Source organism: Nothoprocta perdicaria, unplaced genomic scaffold (genome assembly GCF_003342845.1).
Source record: "Nothoprocta perdicaria isolate Ctin4 unplaced genomic scaffold, notPer1 scaffold_247, whole genome shotgun sequence".
NCBI classification, from domain to species: Eukaryota; Metazoa; Chordata; class Aves; order Tinamiformes; family Tinamidae; genus Nothoprocta; species Nothoprocta perdicaria.
The window spans coordinates 605,263-617,829 of record NW_020455474.1 but is presented as its reverse complement, the minus strand read 5'-3'; positions in this window follow the sequence as shown (position 1 = coordinate 617,829).

The window sequence follows — 12,567 nt, the reverse complement described above, 5'->3', positions numbered from 1 at the left end:
TCAGCTAAGAGAAAATAATACATGTCCTGCTATCCACTCTGCTCTCTGCCCTTGCAACCACAGCTCAGGTGTGCTGCTTATTACCTTACTGAATAAATTCATATCTCAGCAATTGCACCTTTTGGTGTGTTTGGGGTTCAGATTATGTGCAATCCAGTCTCAATATTTGTTTATCATTGCTGCTTTCTTAATCGCTCTCTCAAAACCTTGGTGCTTGTGTTTTGTCTGTGATCTTCCCTTTTACTGATACACACAATAATTTGCAAGTGTTTTAATCAGCAATTCTGTGTTCATTTTTTGAGGTTAGAGTTTTAAAAATTTGAAAAGTATAACTTTTTTTCTATTTTTAAGTGAGAATTTACTTTTTCATTTTCCAAAAGAAGAATAAAATATTTTTTTCACTGTTGTATTGAATTGCATCATTTTTTAAAAATGTGAAAAATCACTTTCTATCAAGCATTTCAAATAGTTTTGCAGAGAATAAGTGATTTTGTCACATTTTATTCAGAGGAGACAGTGAGTGGGTAACGTGTGGGAGCTGAGACCCACTGGACAGAGTGTGTGAAATATTTGGTTGCTCTCCGGTTTCAGTGGCAGACTGAATATCCTGGATATTCTTAGTGATTTTACAGATGTTCCTAACATTATTTTTTTCCCTTTCCAAAGTATCCTGGCGTTTTCCTTTGGTCATAACTTCTGAGGGCAGAACCTGAGCTACAGAAATTCAGCATAATTTTGTTACCATCTTCAGCACAGGCCTCCTTGGCAATTATTGTGGGCAGTTATAAAGCTACAAAAGCAACAGAAAAACAGATTTTTGTATGTCAGCATTAGCAATCTATGTGTTTCAATAACTAAAGAACTTCAGCTGCTGATTTAAGTGACTATTTAACTTTCCAGAAGTAGGAAACAGAAAGGCACTTATGTTTCCAAGCATAACAAGAAGCATTTCCATAAAATACAGTCATGTGTACATTAGCAAAAGACCTCAGTCCATGATTTGTGAGAATTTTACATTGTTTATTTTTAGCAAATTTACATGTGAATATTTCAAGAATGTATATACATAAACATATTTTATTTAATACACAGCAGTTGTTTTATAAAATACAAATTTTCCATAAAGATATATCTTCTCCAAGTTCATTATATGTATTCTGACAATGTGCAGTCTTGGAATTGGAGTAAGTATAACGTGACTATACATAATATGAAGTGAGTATACATAACAGCTGCATATAGCCGCATAAAGCATGATTGCAAAAGCCTTMTAGTACCATCATGAACCTGTGTTTATTTAATGCATATATAAATATATATTCAAGTGACTCACAAACATCCACTCCATTTTGGCCAGGCTATTGTGATATTAATGCCAACGTATAGATGGACGCTCACATAAATTTTTGTGAGGGGGTCCTGGTATTTTCTTTTGCACATGAATAGTAGACTTGGATGACAAGGATCTCAAGTGCCCCCTACAAAAGGATGTGAAGAATAAGGAGGAGACTTTCTCCTTTTAATATACCATGGGAATGCTAAGATCATTGAAGTCTTGTTAATCTAACCAAGATATGTTTTTTACTCTAAGAAAATGTGGTTCTTATTTTTGCAGGTAAAACATTACAGTAGTTTTAAAAACTTGCAGTCAATATAGAAGGAGATAAAGGAAACTAGTATTTATTTTTAGAGCTGTACCAGTATTTATCCTCCCCTGCCAGAATCAACCCATYGACAATGTACAAGTCCCTTACACCTTGCCTTAAATCTTTGTTCTGYCGCAGCTAAACCCAAACTGATGGTTATCTGCAAATGAGCAGAGTTTGGTTTTGGTCAGGTTTGGGAGAGCTGGGCTCTGTCATTGCACTCTCCTCCTCTTGCCCCAGGCAAGCCTGGCTCTCTGTATCTGGTTGTCATTGAACATAACCCCGAGAAGTTCTGATTCAGGAACCCATTTTTGCTAAAGAAAGGTATAGCTGCATGTGTAAGAACTGTCCTGCTGCCAGAGCTTCATTTATATTTGTATTTATATACTTACATATAATAATCGCACCTTTATTGCTTAATTCTCCCTTAAGCTMCTTGGTGACTCCTGCAACTTTTCTTTCTGAATAGTGTATTTTTAGTTGGAGAAAAGCTTTGTGGATGGAAAGAAAAGATGAAAAAATAGACAGGCTTCTCTGCCACTTCACGGGAACTGTCTGAGGTAGTACATAAGGTTTCTATATGCCTTGGCAACACAACAACACTAAAAATAACTTTCCTTCCAAACACCGGTGAAGTTTCTGTCCCTCTGCACTTCAGATCTCTAGTAAATCACGGATGACAAAATGGGGCGAGAAAACGGAATTACACTTTTAAACACTCAATTCTTTTTCCCATAAAGCTTTAACTCCTGCTTTCAGTGGGGTCAAAGCATCTCTGAGGAAACTGAAACCTAGAAGCAATTTTGAAAAACATGAAGTAAACTGCATTTAGCATTTATGTGTTTTAAATGCCTCTTTTCTGGGCACGTAAAGAGAAATGGGAGTCCTTCTGCTGACCCTTCCAAGCAGATTGCCCCATCCCTGTGGTGTGTGGGCACCTAAAAGCCTATTTGCACTTGTTTGGTAGGACAGAGCCTTGAAAATATTGTGTTTCCTCCAAACTGGCTGCATATATACGGACACATTCTATTCATTTTTAAGAGGTGTTTGAATCTAAAGGAATGCCTTTATTTTACCAAGCTAGGGCTTCCAAAAATACACAGGAACTTTTTCATTTKTCTTGGGAGCATGTCAGATCTTGCTATGAAATATGAGTGATGCTAAGGAACAAGTAGGTCTCCTCCCCTCCCTCAAAAGCAAGCTGCTATTTCCTTTAGGAAAACAGATGCCATGAACTAAAGCAATTATTTTATCAGAAGCTGCTTATTTTAATTATTTAGAAGCGCTGTATTCATCCTGAGTGGGAAAATTAGCCCAGTGTATTCCCTTTAACTTTTCTGGTAAGAACAACCTGACCTTCAGATAACCGTTCATCATTCTGCCATTTCACTTTTGTCTGGAAAAAGAACCTGAATTGCCATGGAAACAAAAGTTCCCTGTTCTTTTATATTTCCCCGTGTTGTGATATCATTTTCATTGTATGAATCCGTTTTCTTATCTAGCAAAGAAATTGAGAAATTTTCATATTCTGAGCATCATGAAGTCCTCTTAGGCTATGGCCCCATTCACAGCAGAAATCCTTGGAGCGTGGACCACAAAGGGATGCCAGCATCCCTGTCATTCAGGCTACTTAGATCAGATATATTCGCATCAGTTCCTTTCTGTTGGAGAGGTGAAAAATATCTATATACTCTTTTCCAGGGCTTGTTTTCTTTTCCCTTGAACACTGAACATATGAAGAGAAACAGCATTTACAGAAAGACATTAGCCATTGTGCTTATGACATAAATAAAGCCAAAAAAAAAAAAAAAACCCTGTCATTTTGAAAAGAATGCAATAGTTCTTCTTTATGATGGGAACTACATTTCTTCATACCCCAGAACGCCTGTAGATCTAATGCTGACAGCACATTGCCTTGGCATTTGGCAGCCACTGCTGGATCGATGCCACTAGGAGTATCGGTAGAAAAGGGACAGATTCAAAGAACTGTAATACTGGCAATACAGAAACAGGCACTGACTCCTAATATTATTTTTCTTCGGTTGATTTTTCAGCATTTAAAAGCCCCTAGGTCTGCATTAGCTAAAGTATTTAAATAGTTTTTTGCATCAGTCAAAGAGCAGGAAAAAGTACTACACATTTTAAGTTTAAAGTGAAGGTAGTAATGAGACAAAGAAGATGTCTGGTTGGCATTAGTTTTAATGCAACACTGAGAGAAAGTTGCTGTGCCCACACCCAGGCTGAGGGCGATGTGTGCTGGAGCCTCGTTTTAATTCTATTTGTATGAAAACAGTAATTTTTGACTGATTCCTGCGGACACCACCTACCTGCCAACATTTGAATTTCAAAAAATAATGGTTCTCACATTTCTGTCTGGTATTTCCTGGACTGAAATTGCTGTGCTTGTGCCATGCAGAATGTGAGCAGTATGTTTTAACACATCCCAGGCAGGGAAGTGCAATGTGGATTGCGTCTGAAATGTACACAAAGGCCGGGATTTCTGGATATCCACAGCCTAGGCAGCCTGAGAAGTCACTGTCTACATTTATTTGGCATTGGAGATAACWTAAATGCAGTAGTCTTTGTCATGCAGTCACATGCAGTAATACAGATAGCAAATGTGCCAGCACCAGAGAGCAGCCCATAACACTGTGATATTTAAGGATTGATATTTAAAGATAGAAAAGCAAGAAAAGATTCCTTTCAGATGCAAGTAGTATTCATGGATGTCATTCATTTGGATTAATAAATATATAATGTGATAACATRATGTGATATGATAACTCTGTCCCTGCATACCTTATGTCCACATCTGAACAGAATTGACACAATTTATTGAGGTTTCTTTATTTATAGCTGATATATTTGTTTAAAAGTGGGAATGGCTGATTCTGTTTATTCTCATAATCACTTTTCTGAGAATATGTTCTGAGTATCTACTGCAATGCATTCACTTACTAAAACACTGAAAATGCAAGGATTTATGGGAAGGACAAGCTCTGAAATGAGTTTTCACTTGTCATATAGCAGGCATCAAAGATTAATGTCAGACTTACATTAATGGGTATGACAATATAATTTCACAGCTATGTAATAAACTTKTTCTAACCTGACTTGGAGCCATTAAAAAAGGACTTGTGCTGGCATGTTGGATAAGGCTGTTTGAAAGGTGCAGCRAAAGGCTCAAAAGATGCAATGAAGCTTTAAGGTTAGGCAGGTGTTTACTAGTAGATGGTGTGACAYGAATTAAAAAGTCCAAGAGCAGTTTTTGCCAGCTCATGCAAAAACTGCCCTCCGATGAGAAATGCATTAACATATTTCTTCATGTCCTTCATACTAATTCTTCCGTGAAGGATCATGGGGAGAAGGATATGGTCTTGAAAACCTGTATCAAGCCCTGCTAGGCAGCCCGAGTTGCCTCATCTGAATTTCCTTGCAGTTTTTTATGTCTTGAGTATTTAGCTTCCTAAAATGATAGAAAAGCAGAAGTTGGAAGGGATCTCAGAGGGACCAGCTTCCTCTTTTCTTCTCCCTTCCTTGTATTTAGGCTCTAAGATCTCCAAGACAAGATTTATTTCTTACACTATGTAACACTATTAGAGATAATATTGTCTTTAATGGCATCGTATCTTCAAAGGATTGATTTTTGGCTTACTGAGTCTGAGCATTGGGAATGCTGAAACTTGGACAGCCATACAGCTGCAAACTGGTTTTGGTTCCTTCATGCTCTTTACCACAAGCRCGGCCTGAGAGAAACGTCCCAGCCTGGTATGAGGCCAGATAAGCCTGTCAGCCGAACAGAGAGCCATTTCCAGGAGCACTTGTCAGGATTTAAGCAGCTTATCTCAGCCTCAGGAATAATGATAATAATAATATTTTTTAAAGGAAATCACCCATGACTAATAACCACTGATAAGAACTGCTCTCTTCTTTGCAATACTATCCAGACAAGGGAATTTTTTTATTTTTTATTGCTGTGGCTGGAAAGGATAACCAAAACTGGTACAAAGTGGTTTTGCAATCCTTCTGTTGTTTCCAGAGAGGCTGCTCCGTGCTGCTATTGCCCTTGCCTTTCTCCTCCATCCTTCTCCTATTCCATACGTGCCCTGGAGCCACCTCTCCTGTCCTGGTCTATGACGTGTAGCAGAGGAAAAGCAGACACACAGAGAGCAGATACCTTGCATGTTCTCTGCTATATAATGTTGGCTTGAGCAGTCTTCCCAAATCTTCCCTGTCTCTTTCCTGGAATTTAATGTACCCGTGCTGCCGAGACTTGCATTCGCACCTGGGACCGTGTTCTGCTCCGCTGCTCTTTTCTTCAGCTCTGCACACAGCCTCCTGGCTCCATTTCATGAGAAATCTCCTAAGGTTTCGGGCTGAGGTCGTTAGACTTCCTGTCTGAATTGGCTGCAAGGCTGGTAGCCTGGGAATGGGACATCAGCAGGAATGGAAACTTCCTCAGCCTTGAGGTTAGCCTTGTACTTAGGAAAGCATAACACTGCAGCAGAATTATTTTCCCATTTTAGCTTCACAGGTGATTTGAAGCAATACTAAATGATTTCTTTTCTGAACATAAAAAAGCGTTTTTCAAACTTATTCCACCASAAACTCCAAAAAGGCTCAAGATCATTTAAAAGGAACATTACTGAAGTTTTCTTTGCCAGTGACTGGAGAAACATGAAAACTTAGCTTCTCTCTCTAGAGAACTCTGTCATGCACTTAGACATTTTCATTATTTAATAAGGCTGAGAGATGGCTTTAGTTTTTAAGGATACTCTACACATATTTTAACTAAGATTAGTTATGCCACGTCAAACTATTTTATCTCTGGTAGAAGGCACTTGTAAACGCCCATCTTCAAGCTACGATTATATAAAAAATGTACCATATTCTTTATAAACATCTGGATTATCACTGGCAAACCCAAATTGCCAGGGCGATTAGAGAAGCAGCATTTTTTTTCAYCTTCACTCAAGGCCTGAGGAAGGTGATTTATCTAGCAGGGTCTTTGGACATTCCCATTCCACCCTATTCCATTGCCATTGTGCTGTCTGCCTGTTCTGTCTGCAAGGAAGCCATACAGGGAACAYAGGATGAAGATCCAGAGGAAAATGTGCTTCTCTACCTGGCCTGCTCACAGACCAGCTTGTCTTCTAAATGCCAGTAAATGCTCCCACTGACTGACATAAAAATGACTTCAGGGCTAGGTTTTGGTTGTTGTGTTGAATGTTCATTGTGCACAGATGAAATCCTATGTCATTCCCTTTGCGATCAAAAAGAGAAACTGTGTGGAATCGTAGTCTGTTCATTGGTCTAAAAACCAAGGTGATTTCAATGGAGAGCTCAAGATGCCACTGAATTAATGGATTTTTAAATTAATGTCTAGGACATGCCTTATGGTGTAAAAGAAGATTGTGTGGCCTTCTTTATAGTCAGCTGAGTCAGACAGCCTTGATGCCACCAAAGAGCCTTTTCTTCCTCTTCTGAAGAAAAGAAGAGGCTTCCAGAAACATGTCCTGGCTTTCCAGGACCCCTGCACCTCACCAACATGCCGTGATGCAGAATCCCTTAGGGGAAAATGCACCATGTCCAGCAAGGAGGGCTGATGCCCCTTACATGAAATGGTCCAAGGATGATACTTCTGCATCAAGGTTTCTCTTAMAAGGTAAAACAGAAGAGCAGACCACGGAAACCTTTTCCAGAGTGAGGTGCCAGCTATGCAGGCAGCGTGTGACCGAACTGTAAGGCGTTTTACAGACATACTTGATTTAAATCATAGATATTCATCCTAAATACAGAAGAAGAAAAAAAAAACACTAAGAATATCTGTCCTCCCAGTGAATTTAGGTTGCAGCTAAAAAAAATATCTGGGCTTATAAACAGCTCTAACTATCTACAGTGATTAGTTTCATATACTGGTATGGATACAGGCTCTGGCAGCTGACSGTCTTTTCTAATTTTTATGACGAGCTGAGTTACCGTCACACATCTTTAATACCAGCGTGGTGGTAATTTTGGGTCTTGACTCAGACGACCTGCTTCTTTGTGCTCTCGGTGCGTGCAAGTTGAGCAGGACGGGAGGGTTTTCCCACTCTAAGTGGCTTTGCCATCTATAAATGCAAGTGAAAGGTGGTGAGCTCATGCACAAAAACCATATGTTGTATTCTGGTAAACAGCATTTGAACCAGCCAAGAGAGAGCCCAGCAGGAAATACGGATGTGATGGGCCTAGAAAGGTTTTTTACTGCTGTAGAGGATGGATCTTCACCTTGATGGTGGAAAATGAGCTTCAAAAGGCTAATTCAAAAGGTGGGCTGGAGGATCCTTCTCAGCTGTGTGCCTCTGTGTGGCTAACTTAATTGCAATCCATCGTACATACCAGACTAATGGAGTAGAGTGCAGCAGCTGTAGCATTCTTCTTCCTTTATCTTGGAAAATCTGGGTAACAGCATTAAGCATAATTTTCCATAAATGATTTACAGGAGGAGGCCAGCCTTATAATTGCAATGGAAAATACTTCATTTTATTTCACCGAATCACGTGCAAATTCCTCCTGACTACTGGTCTGGGGCATAAAAGAAAAAATACTTATAAGGCAATGTCAAAAATGCCCTGGAAAATACTCGAGGTTTAAAACAAAACAGCAAGTTAGAGAAAGGCAAAGCAAGACACACTAAATTCCAGACAGACAGCCAAATTCCACAGATAATCATTAATCTGGAAAAAAATCCTGCAGTTTCTAAGATTATTGGGAGGGGGCTGTGGCTGATTGTGATTTACCCTTGCTGGTATTTAAACACCTCCGCATGAAGAGCATCTCCRTTGCAAGCGAGGCTTAACATTCACACTGCTGCCTAATTCAGGTTATGACCTGCCTGGAATGTGAAGTCCACTTGCTGTAAGCCTTGTGCACACATAATTCCCAACTCCAATTTACAGAAGTTTCCCTCTAAAGAGCCCTAATGACACGGTGTTTATACAGCATCGCTCATCAGTGTCAGCAGATCTTGGATGCTTCAAGCCCAGCTCCACAGCCATGCCCAGCGGGAGCCCAGTGCTCCCAGGGCCTGGAGCCAGCCCAAACATCCCTCTGCAGGCCACACATCTCATGCCAGCACACCAAGGCTGAATATTTCTGTTTCTGCTATCAATTAACAATTGCCTAATTCAGCCTAAATCCTATCTTTTGCACCCAAGGTATCTTGTAGCATGTACCTGAGTCCTTGTGCCATCATTTCCTATAGCTTGCTATTCTGTTGGACACAATGGTGGAGTTTTTAGCTCCTGGGATTTTTCAAATAATTGGATTTTTTTTTCTGAGATAACTCTGTCCTTGCATGTTAGGAAGATGCATTAGTAAATCAACTCTTAATGATGCTCTAGCATCCTACCAGGAGCAGACAGGATGATGGAAACTTTTGGGCAACTGTTGAAATAATAACTGGTTGCAATCTGATCTCTACCTTATTTCTTAAAAAACCTGCAACTTTCAAGTTACCAACCAGCTCTACCAACATCCTGTCCATGAAAGGGATTGCAAGAGTCTCCTTCATGCTAATCCCATTTTTCAAGCCTCGTCTCAGAACAATCTTCCTGCCTCAAATGTTGATAATGCATAATCATGCCTTTTTTTAAAAAAAAATATCACTTTATTAAAAGAAAGAAGAAATGACATTTACTTTACAGATGATTCTCCCAAGTATCCCTAGCAGCAAGGAGGTGTCACCGAGCTGCTGCAGCTCCTGAAGGTGATGGGCAGTTTGCCATGGCAGAACCATGCCCTGGTTTGGGTAGCTTGGTGCACGTGGACTGACACCCTGCTCAAGTGCTGATAATGAGAGCTTTGAAAACGGGGACACAGATTTGTTTTTGTCCTGAAAATAATTTAAAAAAAAMMCATGCAGCTGATAATGATGTGTAACTTCTCCTTTTTCCACATTTATCATTAATTCAGGCTAATTCTGCAGAAGCGACTCATGATCTGGATGGTAAAAATTGTTATAATTGGATATTTTAACTCTCCTTCTCTCCAAGGAACAGCATGCTTTGGAACAAAAACAGTGAAAAACTCCTCAAAATGCCTGCTGACAACCTCAAGGGCTAATGTCATCGCAAGGGTGACACATGTGGGTGCTACATGTGGGCGCTGCAGTGTTAATTGACGCCTCTTTCTCTATGACTCTATGTAGTTAATGATTCACACCCAATAGTGGTCAGAATGGAATAATTCAAAATGCTACTATTATCTCTCTAAATAAATGCAAATCGTAATAGCAAATAAACAACCACTGCTGCCAAGTCAACCTTTAAGTATAGCATGGAAGCAGCTCCAGACAAATAGAGATCCTGTGGGATTAATAAAAGGGATTTGGATCTCTCTATTTATTGGGAACCCTCTTTCGGGTGATTTCTTGCTTCAAGATCATTTCGCTACTTGTTCTAAAAAATAAAAAATCCTCCTGTCTGGGCCTGTTTGATTCTCTGGGTCGGTACTAGCCTTCATCCAGTGATGATAGATTAATTCGAGCTGTAAATGGAAATCTAAAAGTGCTACTGTATCCCCCATACCGGGAGCAAATCGGATGATGATTTCTGTGGGTTCAGCACATGGTGGCCAGGAGCTCCCCACGGGCATCAGCCTGACCAAGCAGGGTACAAATTATTCAAGAACACATTTTCCCAGTATGGGTATATAAGCCTAATTAATTAACAAAAAAGGCTAATTAGAGACTCAAACTGAGAATTGTTAACAACATCCAGAAGAGCAATTAAAGCAATCTCGTGGGCACAATTATCTTGCTGTGAAGATTTGGGCCAGTAATTTGTAACTTTGGCACCTTCATTGTCAGAAATGCCAGAAAAGATGAGGAAGAGCTAGTGATCAGGAAAAAGACTTTCTACAGATCAAGTATTGGATATAAATTAGTGCAGTTTGTACTAKTAAGATCCACAAAGACTTTTGCAGTGCCACAAATGGGAGTAAGCAACTTGAACTTCACTGGCTTGGCCTTGCAGAGCCTGTTTAGTTTCAACTTCTTAAACATATCCGTGAAATTAGCTCACATGTGCTGGATTGATTCAAAGGAAATTGGACATAAATGCCAATTATCACTAATAACAAAGACAGCTGAAGGARGCATACGTGTTCGCTCGGGCAGGGCATGATGAGAGGCACATGGAGTGATTAATGATGCAAATCCAGTGTGGAAAAATCTTGTCCTCCTGTCTAGCTGCACAGCAGCAGCTAGAATACTAGTAACTCACAGGAGCTCATAACGAGCTTTCAGAGAATGRAAACTATGGGTTTCAGGGGCAAATTTCTTTTGTTTTGCAGAAGAGGTTTTCTGGTAAAGGTACTGAGTCTTTAGGGGTCATAGTTTTATGATGACCTTGAAAATAAATTACACTTTTAGAACRCTTGAGTCTTTGAGCTGTTTGAAACTGGTTGCAATCTTACTTGATGATAACAAGTAAATCTTGCCTCTCTTTTCTGTGCTCTGGATGAAGTGGTTATCTATGGCACAYGGTTCAAAACAGCACTATAGGCAGTGGTCTCCTCCATAGGAATGGAGTCCCTCACATGTCTTTGCTTGTGGTTGCTTCATTAAGCAACCTAGAGAAATTGCCTAACTTTAGCCTCTTTTGACTGAGCTACATTGAAGAGTAACTACTTCAAGGTGAAACCTGAGACTTAAAAATTCCAAATGGGAGGCATGGGAGCAAGCAGCTTGACTTTCACCACAATTGAAATGCCAGTGTTTGTAACGACAATAGTTAGCAGTTTAGCAAGGTTTCAGAAGTGAGCTACAAGAACGATGCCAGCATAAGCAGTGCTGACTTCCAAAAACTAAAGCAAACTGTTTTTCCACGCTCATGCAGCACAACACTTGACTGTAAACTAGATGTTCCCTCAGTGAAAATAAGTTTCTAACAGCAGAGGGCTCTTTTGGCTCAACAAATAAAAGAATTATCAAATCTAGTAGCTGAAGCCTAGTTATAACACAAATAAAATGCAGGATAGGAATGAGCTACAGATTTTTAATGGCAAGGCTAAACTTTACTGGAACAACTTCATTGGTGACAGATGTGGTAGAGAACTGAGAATGCCTTTAAAAGTTACAAATTTTGGCCTAGAAATAACCTAGTGTAATTATCTTTCTAGTCTGTATTATGTCAAACTGCATGACCATAAAAATCCCTTCTAGCCTTATAACTTCTCATTTCCAGCTATGGAAAATGTCAAGAGTTGAGTCTGTGGGGATAACATGATTCTAATTTTTAGGTTTTATATCTTGATATTCTAGAAACTTACTTTCATGCAAATGTTGTCCACAATATTTTCACATTCGGTTGGTATTTAGATTAAAGCTATGGAAATTCAACAGCTTGGTATGTTTGCAGTGTCTGGAAATCCTCCCAGAGGCTTGAATTTAAAATCTGGAAAGAAATCTGATTGTCCCCAAAATCTTAATGCAGATATCTTACATTAGGCAAAATAAGGTACCTAAAGATCCTTGATCACTGTGAAATCATACTAGTATTCTTCCAGGGACATGGAGCTGACATTACAGATCTGTAATTTAGTGAAAACAAAGTTAGCTAGTCATGCATCTTTTATTTGGGCACTCAGGATCTTAGGAGAGAGGAAAGAAAATGAGAAGATACACATTTAGATACACTAGAAGATACACTAGCTTTTTACGTTAGTGCTCTTGAGGTCATCGTGATCTCAATCAAATGACTGGCAGAGCTATGGTTTCTATATTACTAGGCATACTTGGTCTTCTATCATCAAGAAAGGCATTAGTAAATGTTTTGAGATATGTTCCATCTAAACTATAAATGTGGACCTATTAATGGATTAATGGGACACTCCACACCACTCCTAGATCAAAACATGCTATTTATATTYGATGCTTAAT